Source organism: Sarcophilus harrisii, chromosome 4 (assembly GCF_902635505.1).
Source record: "Sarcophilus harrisii chromosome 4, mSarHar1.11, whole genome shotgun sequence".
Taxonomy (NCBI): domain Eukaryota; kingdom Metazoa; phylum Chordata; class Mammalia; order Dasyuromorphia; family Dasyuridae; genus Sarcophilus; species Sarcophilus harrisii.
In genome coordinates, this window is record NC_045429.1 from 122,745,817 (window position 1) to 122,767,420 (window position 21,604).

Sequence of the window (21,604 nt, forward strand, 5' to 3'; positions counted from 1 at the left end):
TGCTTGTCAACAACGGTGGGGAAGGAGGGGACTATAAAATTCAATCTGTTTCTTAGCATTAAAAAATAAATGATTACAGCATGGGCAGAGGGGTGATTTTCTTTACTAAAAGCCTGGGGAGTATTCCCAAAGGTTTCTATTCACCCATTCTGATAACATTTTTTAAAAAGTTTGCAGAATATTAAGAAATAGTTAAAGGGGAACTCTAGGATATCTTTCATGCTGGGAAGATGTCAGTGCTAGTGCCATTTGACTGGGTACTGCCTCAGAAGGGTAAGGCGAGATTTATGTAAGGGATCCAGATGGCTCAATTAGAACTCAAGGGAACATTGGCAGTTTAAAGAAATTTTTAACCATATTAAGGAGGAAAAAACCTAAACCAAAAAAACCCAACTCAGAATCATTGCAGACCGTGGCAGCATCTAGACTAGTCATTCTCCTACAAAATATTTAACTGACACCCAAGGTGTTTGGAGACTTTAATCCTTAACAGGCTTCTGCCTTTAGCAATATGTTGGCCTAAGGCTGTCAGAGCTCAAAATGTCAAAGTAATTGCTAGGCCAGCAACTACCTGGGCTGCAACTACTGGCTAGGAAACAGGAAGAAAATTTCTCTTTGTTGATAGAGAGAATTTATTTTTCTTCTTGGCTTTGTTCAGAATAGGGTCTGTGTTTTCATGTTGAGTGGGGATGAAGGCCACACACAGCATAGCATATTGCAAATCTATTTTTAAAAATTAAACACTAATGTTATACATTTAGTACCTTCCTCTGAAAAGACTTCAGTTCTTGGCAAATGTACCTGAATGAATCATTTTTAAATCCCTGTGAAGGAGTATGACAGTGGCTTTCATCATTTTGCAATTATAGGAAATTGAAGGTTTCTAAAATGAGCCTTTCACTGACTTCCAGTGTAACATTTTTGGGGCACTTCCCTATTAACACATGGCTTCTCCCAGACCAGCTACCTCTGGATCCAGCTGGTCTAAGGGTACACCTTAGCTCAAAACCATAGCTCTTGAATTTTTTATTGATATGATATACCAGTCATGCAGAGTAAGATAAAGGACTAAGAGTAACATAATGTTGGCTGGTGATGACTGCAGTAGGGAGTAGAGTGAACCAGGTTGGTTAGGACTTTCCTGAAATATTGATTCAGGAAAGACATTTATATATCAGTACAGTGAGATCTTAGGTTGAATGTTTTTTTGTTTGTGTGTGTGTTTTGTTTTTTAGGGCATGGTATAAGGGGCAAGGCTAGGCTTGGACTCAACTTGGACATTCATAAAGGTCAGAAGCAGGAAAGTCTTATATATATATATATACATACACAAAATGTCTAAAGCAGCATTTTCTGTTGTAGAAAAGAACTGAAAATAAAGTAGATACCCATCAGCTGAGAAATAATTGAACAAATTGTAATATATGAATATAATGAAATATAACAGTGCCATTAGAAATAAGAATTGAGAAAACTTATGTAAAATATATATATATATGTGTGTGAGTGTATATGTGTATATACATATATAAAACACATATGTTACACATATATTAAAATGACTGCATCTATGTAATTAGAAATAATGAAAAAAGAAATGGAATGCTGGGCGATTATAATGACCAAGAATGGCCCTTGGAGAAGTTTGAGAAAATGGATTTACTTTTCTTTACTGCAGAGATAGGTTTCTCTCTCACTCTCCCCACATAAATATGTATATATGTGTGTGTGTATTTATAAAACATTCTCCCTATAAATCTGGTGCACACTATCCCATAAATAAACATGTCATTAGTAGAAATTAGGGACACATTGGGTAAGTGAATGGAAGGGCACATACAGAGGAACAAATACAGACGGTCGTGGAATATAGATAAATTAGTAACTCTTGCCTCCAATGAAGCAGGAACACTGGTATCTTTAATAATACCAAACTCTTCCAGATGGACTTGTTCCTCACTAAGCTTGCATGGCATGAATTATACTAATGGAGAATGCTAAAGAGTTTGAGTATTTTATATAGTCTTTGCTGGGGGTTGCTCCTTGCCAGTCTTCTGGGGTTACCTTTGGAGGGGGTTCTCTTGGTCACTTTGCTCTAGGTATGGCTTCATTGGACAAGAAGTTGTTGAAAAGTTTTACTCCTTTGAACTTCTGGCTTCAGTTAGAATTTTTTACATAAGGGTCACTCTTCTCTATAAAAAGAAGAATGGGCTCTACCATCTTTCTTTTAGCTTAAAATCCAGAGGCTTATGTTATAACTTATAAAAATGCAGAACTCTCATTCTCTCAATTATAAGACTAGGGGATAATACTCAAGCTGCTTTCCTATGAGACTCTGTTAGTTCTTAAGCTTTAATTTAATTGGCATTTCCTCTCCAAAATGAGCTTCTTAAACTGTAGGAACAAAAGGTTTATGGAACGCAGAGAAACTAGCCACAGAAGTAGTTCTATTAAGAGAGTGTAGCAAAGTAATTTCTCAGGCTTTGAATTTTTTTTATTAAACTTTTTTTTTCCGTCATCAAGATCAGTATCTGTTCCAAGACTATCTGACTTAGAATTAAAAGATTCTTTTGACTATGTGCTTAATGTGCAATTTCTAGGCTGCATTTATTTAGTATGGTTTTAGGGAGTTTCATTTTTAAAAAACTGACAAGGATTTTCTGGGTTGTTGGTAATTTTCAATTCTTTTAATAACTATTTGGTGTTCTTTAATACCTCGTCAATGACAATTGGCTGTACATATTGTATATTTATGTTAATTCCTTACATATCTTGTATATTAGACTTTTAGCAGAAATCTTTAATGCAAATATTTTTTCTTCCAGTTGATAGCTTTACTTTTTATCTGAGATGCATTAATTTTGTTAGTGTAAAAACTTTAGATACAATCAAAATTATCTGTTTTATCTTTTGTAACCTACTTCTAAAAATTTAGTTAATATTTTTCCCCTACCCATAATTGTGAAAGTTTATCTTCTAATTTTTAATGGATTTAGAAATTTTTTTTTATTTTAATAACCTTTTATTTACAGGTTATATGTATGGGTAACTTTACAGCATTGACAATTGCCAAACCTCTTGTTCTAATTTTTCCCCTCCTTCCCCCTACCCTCTCCCCCAGATGGCAGGATGACCAGTAGATGTTAAATATATTAAAATATAAATTAGATACACAATAAGTATACATGACCAAACCGTTATTTTGCTTTACAAAAAGAATTGGACTCTGAAATATTGTACAATTAGCCTGTAAAGGAAATAAAAAATGCAGGCGGGCATAAATATAGGGATTAGGAATTCAATGTAATGGTTCTTCAGTCATCTCCCAGAGTTCTTTCACTGGATGTAGCTAGTTCAGTTCATTACTGCTCCATTGGAACTGATTTGGTTCATCTCATTGCTGAGGATGGCCAGGGCCATCAGAATTGGTCATCATATAGTATTGTTGTTGAAGTATATTATGATCTCTTGGCCTGCTCGTTTCACTCAGCATCAGTTCATGTAAGTCTCTCCAGGCCTTTCTGAAATCATCCTGCTAGTCATTTCTTACAGAACAATAATATTCCATAACATTCATATACCACAATTTATTCAGCCATTCTCCAATTGATGGGCATCCACTCAGTTTCCAATTTCTGGCCACCACAAAGAGGGCTGCCACAAACATTCGTGCACATACAGGTCCCTTTCCCTTCTTTATGATCTCTTTGGGATATAACAGTAGTAACAGTGCTGGATCAATGGTATGCACTGTTTGATAACTTTTTGAGCATAGTTTCAAATTGCTCTCCAGAATGGTTGGATGTATTTCATGGACTTTTATAGTATATCCAGGTAGATGTTTCAAAATGGTAGTTTAAAGCTAATTTCTGCCAAACTTTCTAGTTTCTTATCAAATATTAAATTCTCTCCTAAGCATTTTATGTTTTTGGACTTATGAAATAGTGAGCTATTGACTTTGGTCTTTTCTTATTCTTGTTTATCTTGTATTACCCATTTTTTTAAAACTAGGACTAAAATTTTTAATGATTACTTTTTCCTGATATAATTCAAAGCCTGGAAATATTATTCCTTCATCATTATTCCTTTTTTCCCCCCAGTCAATAATTTAAGCATTTATTAAGTGCTTGTTGTGTGCCAAGCAATTAATGATGGGGTTACAAAGAAAGGCAAAAATCAAAAATAGTTCCTGTTCTCAAAGAGCTTACATAAGAATGGAAGAAATAACATATGAACAAATAGAAATAAACAAAAAATAAATACAAACAAGATAAGTTGAAGGAGAGTAAACTTAGAAGAAAAAGTTCTAGTGGCTAGGGTACTAAAAAGACAGCAGATGAGTATTATTCAAATTGGGTTTTCAAGAAACCAGAGATGTCAGAAGGCAGAGGCAAGTAGGGAACCAGTCTAGTTATAGGGGAAATTAATGAAACAAATATGGAGTCAGCAGATGGAATGCCATGTGTAAGGAAAAATAAATGAGCTGATTGCACTGGATAGCAGAGTTCATGAAAGAGTGTAAAGTATAAGATGACTGAAAATATTATGAATTTCATGGAGTCACAAAAAGTTATGAAAAGGTTATAAAGAGCCTAAAATGTTAAATTGAGAACTTTAAACTTGACTCTGTAAATGACAGAGTCTCTGGGGGTGATGTGTTCAGATCTGCTCTGTGTCTCTTGAGTGGAAGATGAGTAGATGAATAGTGGGGAGAGGCTTTGAGCATTTGGACCTTTTCTCCCTCAAATAAAATTTAAAAAAATATTTCCATAAAGTATATATTCAGCATCTTAATTCATTTATTAATTTTATGATCTGTTAAATTGTTAAATTGCAAATCCTAAAGGAAAGAAAAACTTTACTAGAGTATTAATTATTCATATATCTGAAGGAATGTTTCAGAGTCTCATTTGAATTCCTATTTTGGACTCCAAAATGGAGTCCATTTATTTCAAGGACTTTCCCTTTTATATAATGTAACAAAAACAACACTGTGCATGTGGGACCACATAAACAATTTGCTATTGTGCAAAATTTGCCACCTGGTATCACTCTGCTTCAATCTTCACACAGGTTGTCACCACCTCTTGACTTCTCAGGAAAGCCGAGAGCTTTTAGGGGAGATGGGGAGATGGGGAGCTGGGGAGCCAAACCAGACATTGCCAGCAGGTTCCCTCTGGGCTGAAGGGTCTTACACCTTATCCAGAGTTTCCCTACTGACTGTGACCCTCTCCATCTCACCCTTTCTTTTGTTTTAATTGAAGCAGGTATATACCAGTGGTTAAATCCATTACCATGGGAGGAATCACAAAGGCAAGTTGTAATATCATACAAGATAGCAGCAGCGTAAACAATATGAATAAACAAAATACTACAAAGATTTCCTTGAGTCCCAGAAGGAAGGTGTAAAAAAATAACTATCAATTCACAATCACACACACACCTCCTTCAGCAGCCAAGAAATAGTCCAAAAGCCATCTATTGTCCATCACTTCATGTGTCAGGGAATCTAATGATTCCTGCAGGTTTTAAAGTCCTGAATCAGTCTTATTGAGAATTATTTTTGATGTTCATGAGTACATAAAGGGTTAATTGCCAGGCTCTTTCAGTGCTGGGCACAATCAGCAATGGAACCACCCGATGCCTCCCAGATCCTCTCCCTTGCCCAGAGGGTCCTTTCTCTTTCATCTCTTTCTAATGGACAAGGTGGATATGGCTCATTGGCACCCATTGGGTTCCTTCTCCATCTCTAGAGATACAAGCAAACCCTCTCCCCCAAGCAGTTAACCTTTCTTGGTCCCTTCCACTAATCACTTTTTTGCTCTCTCCACATCTAAAAATAGTGGATATACTAGCACTGAACACTGCCCTTTCCGCGGGTTATAAAACCTGTCTGCTGGAGCTAGTGCATCTCCATCAAAAATAAAAAAAAATTTAATACATAAAGTTAAATTTAGAAGTTCTCTAGGGTTATCTGTGGTTCCCCCTCTCTTTTATATTTGGAGGAGCATCTTGATCCTGGATTCTGTTGTTGGGAAGCAAAATCTGGATAAATATCACCAAATTGCATTTCAGGAGTGCGTATCAGTAGGCCTGAATTTTTTCACTGATTAAGGAACATTGTTCCACCCACACCAGTGTATTAATTTTCCATTGAATGGGAACAGGTGAGAATGCTAGCAGGCCTTCTACAGCATCCCTGCCTAAAAAGCTGAAGTACTTAATTGCTTTCTAACTGTTGTAAGATGTCTCTTCCCCATAGACTGATGGAGATCCCCCCCCTTTTTTTTTTCACAGTAAAAAAGGAGCAAAATCCCCTGCTCCATCCCCAAACCTCCAACCCAAAAGAAGCAGCACCAAGTTCAGCTGCTATTGATCCTCCTATGTCAGACATATAGGTGTTTGCTGTAATCTTTGGCCAGTGAAATCAATAAAACGCTTTAAAAAAAATGCTTCCTTAGCTCTGCCCCAAGTGCTGTATCCTCCACACCTATAGGCACCAACCCTTTGCTTGTTTTTCTCCTCATACTTCCTGGTTTGACCACCCAAATTAAAATCTTCCCTTGTTTTAATACTTATAGGATTCATTAAAATAAATTTTACTCCATTGTATTCAGTTAGTTGTTCTCCCACTCACTTCCACATCTCTGGCTCCAAATTCTATTTCTTACTAAGCCGCAGAGATGTGTACTCCAGAGCATGTGAGAACTCACTGATCTGCTTTTGAGTTACCAACAAACTTTCTTCTCTGTTAAACTAGCTAAGCATGCTTCTTACTTCCCTTGGGAAAGAGGCAAATTTCTTAGTATTTGCCTCATTTCAGTTGAGAAACAAAAGTGACTAAATTAGCCCTTACTGATTCTTCCTGCTTGCCTATTTCTATACTTACCCTTCCAGGTAGTGGGGGACTTCTCCACTGAACCTTGTATAAGACCTCATCTAGAGCCCCATGCTTGGGCACCAAATGTTGTGTCCTGCTTTCTAGACCCCCCAAGTTGGGGCAACAAAACATACCATTGCTTTCTAGAGCCCCCCACGCCAGGGTCATTAAAATATATCTTCCTAGTGGAGAAGTGATGAAGTGAGACTCCTGAGGATGGTGGAAAAACAGAGTCCGTTTATTTCATTCTCCTTTATATAATGTAACAAAAACAACCCTGAGCACATGGGACCACATAAACCACTTGCTATTGTATGTAGTTTGCCACCTGGTATCACTCTTCCATCTAGTATCACTCTGCCTTAATCTCCACACAGGTTGTCACTGCCCCCTGACTTCTCAGGAAAGCCGAGAGCCCTTAGGGAGGATGGGGAGCTGAACCAGACATCTTTAGCAGGTTCCCTCTGGGCTGAAGGGTCTTATACTTTACTCAGAGTTTCCCCACTGACTGTGACCCTCTACAAATATTAGTAGAATTTAGCTGCTTAACCCCTATAATTCAAGAGTATTCTACAATATAGGTTAAAACTATATGATAGTAGGTTGTTTTTATTCTCCCACTTTCAATTCTGAACTCTTTTCCTGTAGTCTTATTTCCCACTGCTTTTGACTCCCAATCAAAATAGGAATTCAAATGAGACTCTGAAACATTCCTTCAGATATATGAATAATCAATACTCTACTAAAAGTTTTTCTTTTCTTTAGGATTTGCAATTTAACAAAGATGTAATTTAGGAGCCAAATGAAGTTGTACCAATGGGAAATTTAAGGCATAAATAAACCAGTGGAGCTTTATTATATTGGGGATAAGAGAACTTCTCTAATGTACTTTGGTTTTATCACTATAGGCATTCCATTCTGCTTACCATAAAATTGGTCCTAGATCTGCATGTTCTAAAATATCTTTGTCATGTAAATAAAGGTAATAGGGACTGGACTTTTAATTTGATAATGAGGTCTTGAATGAGAAAGTTTTCTCTACCAATGCAGTGTCGAATCTTTGTAAGTTATAGTCTTTGAAAGCTGTCTAGAATGCTGGTATCAAAATGAGAGAAATGGTGACTGCTAACCTATATATAAGTATACCTATGGACAACTTATTGGCTTAGAACCCAGCTTCTTAAAGTATGATTTATGACCCCATACTGGTCTTGTAACTGAATGTGGGGATCATGAAATTATGATTTATTATCAGTAAATATTTTATTTGTATGCCTATTTTTATATACCTATATACCTGGGATCACGTAAAATTTCTCAGGTAGAAAGGGGTTACAACTAGAAAAAGTTTAAGAATCCCTAACTTAGAAAACAACATGTAAATGTTAGGTTTATTGTACTTTTATTTATTTTGTTAAATATTTCCCAATTTATGTTTTAATCTGGTTTGGGCTATAATAGTATGTGTTATATACTATGTGGGGCCCATGGGAAGCATGTTCAATACTTCTGGCCTTGAGCACTGAGAAATTAAGTTAATTCTTTAGTGTTACATAAATAGTCAGTACTAGAATGGGATTTATACTAATATTCTCATTGACTGAATCTTTTTCTAGTTTTCTGCTTTAGGTATTTTTTTAGAACCTGAATGAGATAATATAGGTAATACAGGTGATACCAGCTAAAATGAGAAGATAAGTGTATGGCCCCTGCATATTCCAGTTTCAACATTTTAAGGTAGAAAATAAGTAGACCTTGTATAGGGTGAAAGTGAAGAAAGGATAGTGAAGAGAAGAAGCAACATTCCCTGATCTGGTAAGTGTCTGATTTTCATAGGACTTAAACTGCAGGACTATTGGCAATGCTTAGAGTTTTATTGTTGTTTTTGTTTTAAAGATTAAGCCCAATATCACTAAAGTATTCTCCTGTGTCCTGTAATTTTTTGGGGAAGGACTCAATACATCTGTCAGTTTACATTGTATTTTAAGAAATAACAACTGAATAAATTGCTTGCCCTCTTTCAATTTCAGTATCCCCAAATGAGGTGGAATGGCCACTGAAGTTCTTTTTCTCAATCTATCTATGATCCTATGAATCTTGATAAAGTTTCATGAAATTCATTATCAATTCTTTATTGTCCTTAAAATGTAATGCTCCTAATCATATGCTATTACATAGGATCATAGATTTAGAGCAAAAATGGACTTTAAACTTCATTTAACCCAATCTTCTCATTTTACAGATGAGAAGCTGAATCCCACAGAAATTAAGCAACTACTTAGGGGTCACACAAGTGATGAGTGGCAGTCAAGTACAAAGGCTACTTTAAAATTCAGATGAAAGAAGTATTTCTACCTATTTATTGCAGATGTTTCTAGCCTCTTAATTTTACATGTATTTAGAAATCTAACTGTGGACTGGTAGTTAGAAAAGAGTGTCTTTGATTGCTTGAACATTATCATTTGAGACAACCCTATCAAATCCTTTTCTCCTTCCTCTCTTTCCTCCCCAGTTTTGTTATTATTGGGAACCATTTTTTCCCCTTTGGGCTGAATCCCACTTTGCTTTAAGGGATATTTTCAGGAGCTTTGTTGACTACAGACAGCCTTAAATTGGTTATACATGTAAATGCACTCAGAATAAGGAAAACTATCTGACTCATCCACACTCGGCATAAAACCTCCTCAAAAAGGAAGCTAAAAACAGTGCTTTAAAGAGTGAAGTAAGTCACCAAGGAGATGTTTATGAAGCACCAAGCTTCAAAATGTGATAGTTGAACTAGATTAAAAGGGATATCCCAAACACAAATGTAATTCTAGACTTGTAGCTAATATAGACTAAATATAGACTATATGTTTCCAAATTGTATTATTACATAAGGCAGGACTGCATTACCTCATTGGATTCATGTCATGAAGTTCTTTTATACTAGATAAAAAGTTACCTTTGTTATACATATGCTTTATGTCTGAAAACTTAGTAAAAAGGAATTATACCATAAGAATGTTGTCTAAAAACTAGGAAGTCTTCATATACCCAAATAGCACTATTTCATCTTAACTTATCTCAACAATATGACTTAAAATGTGATCTTTTCTCATTTGGTCATTTCATATATTCCTGATTTAAGTTGCTGATTTTATGTATAGAAGATTGGAAACTATATAGATTTTCAGTTTCTCTCTTTCTCTTTCTTTCTCTTTCTTTCTTTCTTTCTTTCTTTCTTTCTTTCTTTCTTTCTTTCTTTCTTTCTTTCTTTCTTTCTTTCTTTCTTTCTTTCTTTTTTTCTTTCTTTCTTCCTTCCTTCCTTCCTTCCTTCCTTCCTTCCTTCCTTCCTTCCTTCCTTCCTTTCTTTCTTTCTTTCTTTCTTTCTTTCTTTCTTTCTTTCTTTCTTTCTTTCTTTCTCTTTTTTTGCCAGAAACATAAAAATATCTAGGTATAAAGGATTAAGGAAAATTTAATTGGAGAGGGAAAACAATTTATAATAATAAATCATTGTTCCTAAAGTTTCTAAATACAAGTGTGATCGACCTTAATAAAAAAAAAAAATTTGCTATGGCCTGGAACTGTGACAATCTCCTGACAAATAGTGGACCTAACAGTCTCAGTAGGAGACCTGTCCTAAGGAGTCAAACTAGAAGCTAAACTCACTGGGAGCCCTTATCAGAGAAATGTATGTAAGTGATTGAAGTTATACAGGCACCTGGGGAAGAGTTATTCACTGGCATGTGTAATTATTTCTCATGGGCCCTGATATGACTTCTGCTTGGTGTGTTGATCTGAAAATAAACCCGTTGATTCTGTGAGCCTTGTGAACCATATACTTATGAGAAGAGTTGGTGATGATATTCTACTTGGCATGAGATAATGGAATTTGAGTTATCCTGATGACTGCAAGGAGCCACAGAAATGAAAGAAGTCATCCCTTCATATCATGTTGAAGCTTCTGAAAAAGTTATATAGTTTATCAAAGATCTGGAAAATTAGCACCAGCCTACTTTCTTTTCTTCTAAACAGAAAGAAAATCTATCATGAATGAAAATATAGTACTTATAGACTAGCATACCTAAATAGAAATTTTAACAATGATTTTTTAAAATTTAGGGACAGACCCTGGGCAAGTCACTTAACTCCAATTGCCTGAGCAAAAAAAATGAAAATTAGGGGCAGCTAAGAGGTATGGTGGATAGAGCACTGGTCTTGGAATCAGCAGTACCTCAATTCTGGATTTAAACACTTATTTAGCTATATGACCCTAGGCAAGTTATCTAATACTGATTGCCTAAAAATAAACCAAAAAAACAAACCAGAATAATATTTTAAAATTTTGAATTCCAATTTAAATAGACAAATTTGTCATATGTTTAAATCTGTCTGCATTTCTTTATTACATTGAAATGAGAAAAGAAAAACATAGCAAGAATCCTCACCTATTAAACTAAGGGTTCTACTTTCTCCATTATATTTTTGGTAAGTCTATTTTGATCTAAAATATAATCAGTGTTTATTGATTAAGTCTATGCCAAGGATTGTGCTAAACACCAAAAGCAAGATAATTCTTGGCCTTAAAAAGTGTATATTCTATAGGAGGATATAAAATGTTCATAGATAATTAAATACAGGATGTATAAATATACATACAAAAGTAACAATATGAAAGCACAAAGAAACTAGGAGTTGTAAGAAGTAGAAATAAGAAGAAAAAGCATTTTGGGAATGGTTGATAGCCTTTAAAGTTACAGAGGTGGGGAACAGAATGTTCAATACAGGGGCAGCAAATAGGCAATTGCCTGAATTGTAGACTACATGAGGGTGAGTTATAGGTTGGAGCCATATTGTGAAACATTTGAAATGCCGCCCAGCAGTTTTATTGTTTTTATTCTAGAGGGAATAGGGAGCCACAAGAGGCTGCTGACAAGGGAATGACAGTCAGAGATGAATATCAATTTAACACCTAGGTAGAGTATGGATTAGAGAGGGAAATTTAGAGACAGGGGGACCAATTAAAAGAGACTATTAAAAAAGTCAGGTATGATGAGCACTTGAACAAGAATGATTGTAAAGTGAAAGAGAGGAGACAAATAATAGAAATACTGATAAAATTCACAGGTCTCTTAGTGAGGTTTATTTATCTTAGTCATAGGGAAATCAAATTCAGAAATAATTACAAAGCCTGATATCCAGTAAAATATTCAATTCCTTGCCCCACTAAGGAGCATGTTCATCCCAGAAACTTTATGCAACTCTAATCTATATCCTATCCTATATTCTTGGATAATACATCAGTATATATTGATCTTGGATCTTGGAAAAGTGATTTCACTATGTGGACCTCCTTTTTCTTATCCTTAACTTTGTGCATTGAGCTAGATGACTTCAAAAGTCCTTTCCAGTTCTAAATCAATGCTCCAGTGGTGATCAATCCAATTATGAGATATATTTGTCTTGATTGCTGCTGCCCTGGGGAAGGGTCACATTCTCAGATTGAGGACATTGTTCCTCAGGAGAGAGATTGTCATCTTTGGCTTCCTTGCCCCAATGATGAAATCAAAGTAGATAATGAAGAAAAATATTTAAGTTAATCAGGCAAAATTTCTGTTTTGTCTATTTTTATTTGAATCATCTAAGTTAATATAATAAAAAAAAGGATTTTTCTTTGCCTGAATTATTGATATTTTTCTCCCCATTATTTCTTTTGCTTTTTACAAATCCCAGAGTTGCTAAACAATTTCAAATTTAAAAGTCAATCTTGAACTTGCTGGTATCATTTTTAAAAGAAAGAAAAAAAAGTTTATAACTGATTCTAAAAAGAGACTAAAGGGATAATTGTGAACTTCAAAAAATAAAGCAAATTCAGAGCAACATCAGATTTTATTTTGTTTTGAAAACTCCTTTGGAAAAAAGTATCAGTTATCTAAAGATTTTTTATAAAATAAGTTCACAGACCTCAGGTTAAGATTCCCTATTATAGAAGCACCACAATAATGTAGAAGGATAGGAAAAACTATATTTTCGGCCATTATACATATAAGCAAACTATTCCTGAAATGCATTTTGCTACTGTAGATTAGCCAAAGGTCAAAAAACCATGATACAACTGTCATTCATCCCTTCACTCTAATAATAGAAGTGTTTTAGCTGCATAATTATAAGGTGGATGAAGTCTCTTCAGTCCCAGACCGAAATTGCACTCTAATGGCACATAATTATCCATTTCTGCTAAACATACCTACAATAAGAAACAAGTTCTGGGTTTGACTCCACTAATGAACCTGTAAGCCATGACAAAGGGCAACCCTGGACAGCAGAAATAAATGCCCAGAGATAATACCACCTAGTTTCTTTAAGGTTGGCCCTTGCAAACCTTTTATTTCATATCATGCAGAAAAAAAGACTATGCCTCCTTAAAGCCCAGGCTCCCTGTATGGAATTATTCTTAAATACAGCAGGTGCTGACCTAGTGAAATGAGAAATTCTATTTCAGAGATAACAGACAGCCTGGTGATTGTGTTTTTTCCTTTCAAAATACAACTCAAGGGCTTTGCATTCATGCCTGGGACAAGAATATTTGAATATCTCTGACATAATTTACACAGGCTTGCACATTAAGTGAATGATATTCACTCATAAAATCTTTTTTTTTTTTTAGAGTTCATAGAAATTCATCAACTTAAAAAAATAAAACCCTAATCAAAGACTCAATTCTCAAAAAAAAAAAAAAAAAAAAAAAAGGGGGGGGGGAATTAGTCTTTGGATATTTTCCATGCTAATTTTTATTGCTAATTGTATGTAGTGAAGAAAATTAACTAATTAGCTGATGAATTCAGGGAAGTAGACACAATGCCTGGATAATTCAGCAGTATCACTTACACTTGTCTCCCTACCTCATTCACTGACTAGATGGAAACAATATGTTGTGGATGTACTGAAAGGTTTGGGTTCAGGTCCTGATTTTTTCTTTTGATTCTGTGACTTTTATTTGAACAAGTTTCCTAATTTTTTCAGCTTTACTTTCGCCATCTAAAGAGTGGGGATTCCAGCACCAGATGGATTTACATGTGAATTCTACCAAACATTTAAAGAACAATTAACTCCAATGCTATATAAACTATTTGAAAAAATAGGGATTGAAGAAGTCCTATCAAACTCCTTTTACGACACAGACATGGTACTGATACCTAAACCAGATAGTTTGAAAACAGAGAAAGAAAATTATAGCCCAATCTCCCTAATGAATATTGATGCTAAAATCTTAAATAAAATATTAGCAAAAAGATTACAGAAAATCATCCCCAGGATAATACACTATGACCAAGTAGGATTTATACCAGGAATGCAGGGCTGGTTCAATATTAGGAAAACTATTAGCATAATTGACTATATCAATAACCAAACTAATAAAAGCCATATGATCATCTCAATAGATGCAGAAAAAGCATTTGATAAAACCCAATATCCATTCCTAATAAAAATGAGAGTATAGGAATAAATGGACTTTTCTTTAAAGTATTCAGGAGCATATATTTAAAACCGTCAGTAAGCATCATATGCAACGAGGAAAAACTGGAATCTTTCCCAGTAAGATCTGGAGTGAAGCAAAGTTGCCCACTATCACCATTATTATTCAATATTGTATTAGAAACGCTAGCTTCAGCAATAAAAGTGGAGAAAGAGATTAAAGGAATTAGAGTAGGCAATGAGGAAATCAAACCATCACTCTTTGCAGATGATATGATGGTATACCTAGAGAACCCCAGAGATTCTATTTCTAATTAGAAATAATTCATAACTTTAGCAAAGTCACAGGATACAAAATAAATCCCCATAAATCCTCAGCATTTTTATACCTCACCAACAAAATCCAACAGCAAGAGATACAAAGAGAAATTCCATTCAAAATAACTGTCGACAGCATAAAATATTTGGGAATCTATCTACCAAAGGAAAGTCAAGAATTATATGAGAAAAAAAATATGACCACACAAATAAAGTCATATTTAAATAATTGGAAAAATATTAAGGCCAAGAGAATATAATAAAGATGACAATACTCCCTAAACTAATCTATTTATTTAGTTCTATACCAATCAGACTTCCAAGAAAATATTTAATGATCTAGAAAAAATAACAACAAAATTCACATGGAAGAACCAAAGATTGAGAATCTCAAGGGAATTAATGAAAAAAAAAATCAAATGAAGGTGGCTTAGCTGTGCCTGATCTAAAACTATATTATAAAGCAGCAGTCACTAAAACCATTTGGTATTGGCTAAGCAATAGATTAGTTGATCAGTGGAATAGGTTAGGTTCACAAAACAAAATAGTCAACTATAGCAATCTAGTGTTTGACAAACCCAAAGATCCTAACTTTTGGGATAAGAATTCATTATTTGACAAAAATTACTAGGATAACTGGAAATTAGTATGGCAGAAATTAGGCATGGACCTATACTTAACACCGTAACCAAGATAAGATCAAAATGGGTCCATGATTTAGGCATAAAGAATGAGATTATAAATAAATTAGAGGAACATAGGATAGTTTATCTCTCAGACTTGTGGAGGAGGAAGAAATTTATGACTAGATGAACTAGAGACCATTATTGATCACAAAACAGAAAATGTTGATTACATAAAAAGTGGAGATTCATATTCATTCTTCAAAGTATTGTTGTAATGAAAATGCATTTTTATCTGGCCACTGGATTCAGATAGCGTTGGAGGAGAAACTGAGAAAGATGACCTTGCTCAGCCCTCCCTTACTTAAATTCGATTCACTTGTATGTCATGGCATCACTTCCCTGATGTCATGGTTCTTTTTGAGAATAAAGGACAAACAATAGTTTTAACATTTTTATTATGAGCTATGTATTGTTATTACTAATAGTGATATAATTTGGATTCAACACTATTGATAGTGATCAAGTATGGGATAATGGTGTGGCAAAAAGAACAAAACCAAACCAAATATTTCTCTTTCTTCAAATGAGACCAAATGGTATGGTCTAGAGTCAGATACCTTGGGCTTGAATCTCAGCTATGTCACTTATTACCTGTGTTATCTCAGGCAAGTAATTTATGTCTCAGTTTCCTCATCTGTAAAATTAGGAGGTTGGACTAGATGACCTCTAAGTTTCTTCTTAATTCTACATCTCTGATCTAGTGAAATCACATCTGGAGTCTGAAATACATACTTCTGAAGTGGCTCATTCACACATTTTTTGGTTTTCTATGGAAAATTGATTTGCAAACTTGATTAATATACCTTTTTCTTTCACCTTGTAAACCTTTAGGTCAAGCACTGCTGGTGGGTCAAGTTCAGATTCATCTTGGCAATACAAGATTTTCACCAATAGGTCCTATTTTAAATTGAATTTTTTACATTGTTTAAAAAAATGCATATGTCAAGTATTTTAAAATGAAACAAAAACAGTGACCATCTGGACAGTCTGCAGTCACTTTTTTTTGCTCACATGGTAACATATTGCTTCAAAGCAGCTAGTAAAAATGCATCTGATAAATTCAAAGATCACTGACACTGGGATAAGACTCAGTATTTGGCAAAAACTGTTGAGAAAACAGAAAATAGGAATAGACCAACATTTCACAAGCTCAAAATAAGGTCAAAATTGTCTATCTGTTTGCTTGACTATCTATCTGTCTGTCTGTCTGTCTATCTATCTATCATCTATCTGCCATCCATCTGCTTGTCTATTTACCTATTCATCTATCCATTAAATTATTTGTTTATATATCTATTTATTTTGCAGTGATAAGAGCTTAGCCAATAAATACTAATTCTAGAAATAAATCCTAAGGTCTTTGTCATACACCTCAAACACTAAGGTGTTGTTCTTTTGGTAGATTTCCTTGTCAGATGGCTGTCTCTACTAGTACTCCCCCAAATGGAAATGGTAGATCTTCTCAAACTTTGCATACTTCAGGAAATATTCACATTTTCCTAATTTTCTGGTAATAGGATGAAGTTTCCAGTATCTTGTCCTTATGCTTCATTCACCTTGATAATCTCCTTGTTTTCTTCATTAAGGCTATTATTCTGGGAACTATCTCTGGGTAGGTCTTCTGCACCTTTTTATGTTTACATTTCTGGTTGCAGGTCATTTTGTACTCAGACTTTTCTGCTAGCCCACTTAGGTATTTCTCAGAGTTCTTCTGAACATCTTCTTTCGAAGTCTTGGTCAAGGCCAGTTGTTATCCATCTATTCATCCAGCAATCGTAAAACCCATATAATGTATGTAGAATTCCTCTCATCATGTTTAGTCATTTATTAGGGCATGAATCACCTCTGCTGAGGGCTGAGTATTATCCAAAAGGCAGAGATAGATTTCTCCAATCCCAGGCTGTGGGGCAAAATAGCCTAGGGGAGATTAGGTCCGCTCAGCTATGGTCTCTCCCCATCCCAATCTTGCCCTTTCTGGAGGGCTCCAATCATGGTTACTATTTCTGACCTTGCAAATTGCCACAGAACCAATTGATTGGAAGTGATTCTGGGGACATGATTTAGCCAAAAAAGGGTAAATTAAGTAAAAAGAAATATCTGTCAGATCTATGGATAGAAGAATATAGTTCATGATCAAACAAGACACAGAGTGGATCATGGAAGGTAAAATGGATAATTTTGATTATAATGAAAAGGTTTTATAGAAACAAAACCAAAAGCAACCAAAATTAGAAGAAAAGCAGGAAACTGGGAGAAAGGAGATTATAGTGAATTCTTCTCTAATAAAAGTTTCATTTTATAAATAAATATTTAGAGAAGTGAGCCAAATTTATGAAAAATAAGTACCATTCCCCAATGGTCAAAGGATATAAAGAGGGACTTTTCATAAGAAACCATAGCTATCAGTAATCAAATAAAAAAAAATCACTAAAAATAGTGAAATATAAGTTTAAACAATTCTGAGGTATCACCTCACAGCTATTAGATTTGTGGGGAGCCGGCACTAATCTACAGGCCATAAGGTGATAAAGCCACATTCTAAAAGACTGCCCTAACCTTGAATAGGAATCTCTTAATCACATCACATCTTGCCTCCATTCATTTGCCTCAGCAAATGAGGCAGAGTGTGTGGACCCTGGAAGAAAAGAGATAAGGGCAAGAGAGAGGGGACACGCAGAAGAATGGAGGCAACACAAAACCATCTGATCAAGCCTCATTTAATTAGTGCAATAGTACATATATATATATATATATATATATATATATATATAGCACCAGGGTTGCGCGAATTTAATACAGGGTGGGGGTCCTAGACAAAGGATTGGTTTCCTGCCCAAGGATGAGCTAATCAGGTGTCTTTGGTCACTTAGGAAGCTCCAAGATGTGATTAGGAAATGTTTATCTGCCTATTCAAGGTTAAGGTGGTCTTTGGTCATGTAGGAAACTCCATGATGTGATTAAGAGATTCCTTTTCAAGATTAGGGGAGTCTTTTGGAATGTGGCCTTATCACCTTATGGCCTGTAGATTAGTGCTGGCTCCCCACATAGATTGACTGAGATAATAGAAAAGGAAAATGCCAAATACAAGAGGGACTATGACAAGATAGATACACTAACGCACTGCATTAGCACATTAAGTCAAGGTGTGAACTAGTCCAACAATTATGAAGAACGATTTGGAATTGTGTCCATAAGGTTATAAAACTACATTACCTGTTGGTTCAGTCAAATCTGTTCTATATCTATGCCCTAAGAAGAACAAATAATGAGTAAAAGAACTTATATGGACAAAAATATTGGTAGTAGCTCTTTTTGTGGTGGCAAAGAATTGGAAACTGAAGGAATATCTGTCAGATGGGGAAATGGATAAACAAGGTATAATATATGATTGTGATGGAATACTATTGTATCATAAGAAATCATGAAGAGAATGACTTCTGAGAAACCTAGAAAAACACATGAATTGATGCAAAATGAAATTATCAGAGCAAGGAGAAGATTGTATACAGTAAGAGCAACATTATAATGATTATAAATTGTGAAAGACTTAGTATATATATAATACATATCATATTTCTTGTCTTTTAAATGAATGGGGGAGTGATAAAGGAAGCAAGAGAATTTGGTGCTTAAAATAAAAATTAAATTACAAAAAAAACTTAGTCTTTTAATTGTTTTTTCAGTTTTTTTGCAAAACTAAATTTGCAATGGGAATTTCTCCCCTAGAATAGGTGATCTTAACCTGGGATCTGTAAACTTGATTTTAAAAAATAATCTTGGTAATATGTTTCAACCTTATCAGCTTCTGTTGTAATCTTGTGTATTTTGTATGTTTAAAAATGTTATTATGAGTCTCTATTTACTTCACCAAACTTCCATGACAAACAAAATAGGTCAAAATACCTGACCTAGAATAACAACAAAAACAAGTCAAGACTTACCTTGTAGGTAAGAAAGAAGATTTATTTATCTCCCCCCCTCAAAGTTACAGGAATAATAATCATCATTCTAAGCAGGAGGTTAAAGAATGTGTGTGTGTGTGTGTGTGTGTGTGTGTGTGTGTGTGTGTATGTGTGTAGGGGGGGAATTGCAGCAATCTAATGCAGAGTTTCCAATTCATGATATGGATACACTGGGGCAGTCTTTCTGGAGGTTAAAAAGGAGAGAACTGTGCAAAATTATGGTCTAAATTATTGCGTATCTTTATTTTTTATGGCTTTTTATTTACAAGATATATGCATGGGTAATTTTTCAGCATTGACAATTACAAATTCTTTTGTTCCAACTTTTTCCCTCCTTCTCCCCACCCCTTCCCCCGATGGCAGGTTGACCAATACATGTTAAATATGTTAAAGTAATTATTGTGTATCTTAAAGGAAAACTTCTTCATAAATGCATTCACTTTTTTTTCCAATGAAAATAAAGTCAATCTAATAAAACTAACATGTTGAGAATTTGTTGTAGCTACTGGAGAATTGAAGAAAGGGATCAAATCAGGAAGGACCAGTTTCAAGGATATGAATTCAGGTATGGAGACAAATCATTACCTCTCTTCCCTTCCTATTTCTTCTCTGGGAGTCCCTAGCCTCCATCCTTTCTTAAACTGAAAGTACATTTCAATGATAATCATATACCTCCCACCAGCCCTTAGATGATGTGGCTGAGTCTAGAGATCTTTGATAATCTTTATCTCTCCTACTCAGAGGCTCCTCTTTTATCAGAGATAGATATCAAGGACAGAAGATAGTGTCAAAGGTCAGACTATTATGATCCTATTGAAGGACAGAGTGTCAAGCTGATATTTTCCCCATACTCTTGACTTCAGACATCCAGTACATCCCTGTGGGGAAGTTCAAAGTGTAAGGGAGGGAACATTTTCCCCTCTTATGTTTTCTCCCTGGATAAACACCATGTTCAGGTTGGGGGGGGGAGTGAGGGGGTGGGGAGGAAGAAGGGGGAATGATAGATTTGTCGTCAGAGATTTAAAAAATAAAGTTTTGAGGTTCACAACTTTGTGCAAGTAATTAACTACCCTACTCCTGTTTCCTCAGCTGTAAAGCTCATTCTTTTCTTTCCTTGTGGTCCTATGCCTACAAATGCAGCATTATATTCCTAACATATTTTTAGGATTCACTTATTTATTGTAAAATTATAATTGTTCTTAATTTTATTTGAAAAAAAAAACCGAACACACACAATTATTTATTGGCATAGTCTTACAAGAATGTGTGGGGAACAACTTCTTATTGTTTTAAAAAGTCATTTCTGCATAAAGTCAGAGGAAATCACTTACCTCAGGATTACCAACAGGTTTTCAGCCTTTTCAAACCTAGAGAGAAAACCAGTAGACAAATGAACCCTTGCACTCAATACATGTAGCTGAATATAGTGGACTTTTCTTTTACATATATATATATAGGCCCTGCCTTTCATTCATACTCTTTGGTATGGAAGAATGAAAATCTGTAGGGAATGTTCTTGCTCTGCTCATGATCATGGAAGATCACTGCAACACAGGCAAAGGACTAAGTCCTTTGGAGAATCCTTATAATTCTAAAGTTTTGGTCATAAGAACTACTTTTCTAAAGAATAAACAAATATTCAGGATTATTCTTACTCCCTTTCTGACTTGGTACAATAGCTTTTATCTAGAACTTTAAGGTTCACAAAGCACTTTATATTATCTCATTGGATCTTGGCAATAATCCTAAAAACTATTTCTTAGGTGCCATCACCTTCTTTGATTTTACATATGGGAAAACTTGAGGTTTAGAGGGATTAAGGTACTTTCCCAGAGTCACACAGCTAGCATTTGTGTAAGGCAATATTTGAGCTTAGGTCTTAAATGCTCCATCCTTGATGTCCCCCAGCTTTCTTAAATGTGCATTAATCACAAGAGCTTTGATGAAAATATGACATTACCAGCCAAAAAAAAAAAAAAAGGAGGGAGGAGGGGAATAAGACCCAGCACACCTGAAAGGAAGCATTACCTTGCATCGGGTGCTAACAATTAACTAATCAGTAAGATTTACTATGAGCTTCTTAAGTTTCAGACATTAGGCTAAAGTCGGACACTACAAAGATAGAGATGAAAGATGAAAGATTTTGAGGGTGAAGGAGAAGGATGAACAGCAGATTCACATGTGCATATTTATGCAATACAGATTCAGGGTGATTAGTGAGAGGCCCTGAGGAAAATTGCATAGTATTGGTCTTAGAATTAAGAAGATTTGGATTCCAAATCAATTTCAGATTGCTAGTC

At 34.9% G+C, this 21,604-nt stretch overlaps 1 protein-coding gene across 1 annotated transcript in view; it reads left to right on the forward strand.

Annotated features, from left to right (window-relative positions):
• The window catches only part of LOC100934191 (protein unc-93 homolog A-like), a 174,492-nt gene that overhangs the window by 88,782 nt on the left and 64,106 nt on the right, over positions 1-21,604 (forward strand). The window contains exon 2 of the mRNA XM_031937493.1: positions 19,807-19,869. The gene's annotated coding sequence lies outside the window, so the exon portion shown is untranslated. The remainder of the gene's footprint in view (positions 1-19,806; positions 19,870-21,604) is intronic.